The sequence below is a fragment of the Salvelinus fontinalis genome, unplaced genomic scaffold (assembly GCF_029448725.1).
Source record: "Salvelinus fontinalis isolate EN_2023a unplaced genomic scaffold, ASM2944872v1 scaffold_0369, whole genome shotgun sequence".
In the NCBI taxonomy this organism is placed as follows: Eukaryota; Metazoa; Chordata; class Actinopteri; order Salmoniformes; family Salmonidae; genus Salvelinus; species Salvelinus fontinalis.
The window spans coordinates 87,501-90,000 of NW_026600578.1; the positions used below are offsets into that span (position 1 = coordinate 87,501).

At 45.9% G+C, this 2,500-nt stretch overlaps 1 protein-coding gene across 3 annotated transcripts in view; it reads left to right on the forward strand.

Moving 5' to 3' along the window:
- The window catches only part of LOC129845796 (arginine-glutamic acid dipeptide repeats protein-like), a 94,349-nt gene that overhangs the window by 31,955 nt on the left and 59,894 nt on the right, over positions 1–2,500 (forward strand). The gene's annotated exons all lie outside the window — the stretch shown is intronic.

The following is a 2,500-nucleotide window of genomic DNA, read 5'->3' on the forward strand; positions in this document are numbered from 1 at the left end:
CTGTGTGATCATTTACGTCCCTCTCTCTCTCTGTGTGATCATTTACGTCCCTCTCTCTCTCTGTGTGATCATTTACGTCCCTCTCTCTCTCTGTGTGATCATTTACGTCATTCTCTCTCTGTGTGATCATTTACGTCCCCCTCTCTCTGTGTGATCATTTACGTCCCTCTCTCTCTCTCTCTCTGTGATCATTTACGTCCCTCTCTCTCTCTCTGTGTGATCATTTACGTCCCTCTCTCTCTCTGTGTGATCATTTACGTCCCCCTCTCTCTCTGTGTGATCATTTACGTCCCTCTCTCTCTGTGTGATCATTTACGTCCCTCTCTCTCTGTGTGATCATTTAAGTCCCTCTCTCTCTCTCTGTGTGATCATTTACGTCCCTCTCTCTCTCTGTGTGATCATTTACGTCCCTCTCTCTCTCTCTGTGTGATCATTTACGTCCCTCTCTCTCTGTGTGATCATTTAAGTCCCTCTCTCTCTCTGTGATCATTTAAGTCCCTCTCTCTCTGTGTGATCATTTACGTCCCTCTCTCTCTGTGTGATCATTTAAGTCCCTCTCTCTCTGTGTGATCATTTACGTCCCTCTCTCTCTCTGATCATTTACGTCCCTCTCTCTCTGTGTGATCATTTAAGTCCCTCTCTCTCTGTGTGATCATTTACGTCCCCCTCTCTCTGTGTGATCATTTACGTCCCTCTCTCTCTGTCTGATCATTTACGTCCCTCTCTCTCTCTCTCTCTGTGTGATCATTTACGTCCCTCTCTCTCTCTCTCTCTGTGTGATCATTTACGTCCCTCTCTCTGTGTGATCATTTAAGTCCCTCTCTCTCTGTGTGATCATTTACGTCCCTCTCTCTCTGTGTGATCATTTAAGTCCCTCTCTCTCTCTGTGATCATTTAAGTACCTCTCTCTCTGTGTGATCATTTACGTCCCTCTCTCTCTCTGTGATCATTTAAGTCCCTCTCTGTGTGATCATTTACGTCCCTCTCTCTCTGTGTGATCATTTACGTCCCTCTCTCTCTGTGTGATCATTTACGTCTCTCTCTCTCTCTCTGTGTGATCATTTACGTCCCTCTCTCTCTGTGTGATCATTTACGTCCCTCTCTCTCTCTCTGTGTGATCATTTACGTCCCTCTCTCTCTCTGTGTGATCATTTACGTCCCTCTCTCTCTGTGATCATTTACGTCCCTCTCTCTCTCTGTGTGATCATTTACGTCCCTCTCTCTCTCTGTGTGATCATTTACGTCCCTCTCTCTCTGTGTGATCATTTACGTCCCTCTCTCTCTGTGTGATCATTTACGTCCCTCTCTCTCTCTGATCATTTACGTCCCTCTCTCTCTCTGATCATTTACGTCCCTCTCTCTCTCTCTGTGATCATTTACGTCCCTCTCTCTCTGTGTGATCATTTACGTCCCTCTCTCTCTCTCTGTGATCATTTACGTCCCTCTCTCTCTGTGTGATCATTTACGTCCCTCTCTCTCTGTGTGATCATTTACGTCCCTCTCTCTCTGTGTGATCATTTACGTCCCTCTCTCTCTGTGTGATCATTTACGTCCCTCTCTCTCTCTCTGTGTGATCATTTACGTCCCTCTCTCTCTCTCTGATCATTTACGTCCCTCTCTCTCTCTCTCTCTGATCATTTACGTCCCTCTCTCTCTCTCTGTGATCATTTACGTCCCTCTCTCTCTCTCTGATCATTTACGTCCCTCTCTCTCTCTCTCTGTGATCATTTACGTCCCTCTCTCTCTCTCTCTCTGATCATTTACGTCCCTCTCTCTCTCTCTGTGATCATTTACGTCCCTCTCTCTCTCTCTGATCATTTACGTCCCTCTCTCTCTCTCTCTGTGATCATTTACGTCCCTCTCTCTCTCTCTGTGATCATTTACGTCCCTCTCTCTCTCTGATCATTTACGTCCCTCTCTCTCTCTCTCTGTGATCATTTAAGTCCCTCTCTCTCTCTGTGTGATCATTTACGTCCCTCTCTCTCTGTGTGATCATTTAAGTCCCTCTCTCTCTGTGTGATCATTTACGTCCCTCTCTCTCTGTGTGATCATTTACGTCCCTCTCTCTCTGTGTGATCATTTAAGTCCCTCTCTCTCTCTGTGATCATTTAAGTACCTCTCTCTCTGTGTGATCATTTACGTCCCTCTCTCTCTCTGTGATCATTTAAGTCCCTCTCTGTGTGATCATTTACGTCCCTCTCTCTCTGTGTGATCATTTACGTCCCTCTCTCTCTGTGTGATCATTTACGTCTCTCTCTCTCTCTCTGTGTGATCATTTACGTCCCTCTCTCTCTGTGTGATCATTTACGTCCCTCTCTCTCTCTCTGTGTGATCATTTACGTCCCTCTCTCTCTCTGTGTGATCATTTACGTCCCTCTCTCTCTGTGATCATTTACGTCCCTCTCTCTGTGTGATCATTTACGTCCCTCTCTCTCTCTGTGTGATCATTTACGTCCCTCTCTCTCTGTGTGATCATTTACGTCCCTCTCTCTCTGTGTGA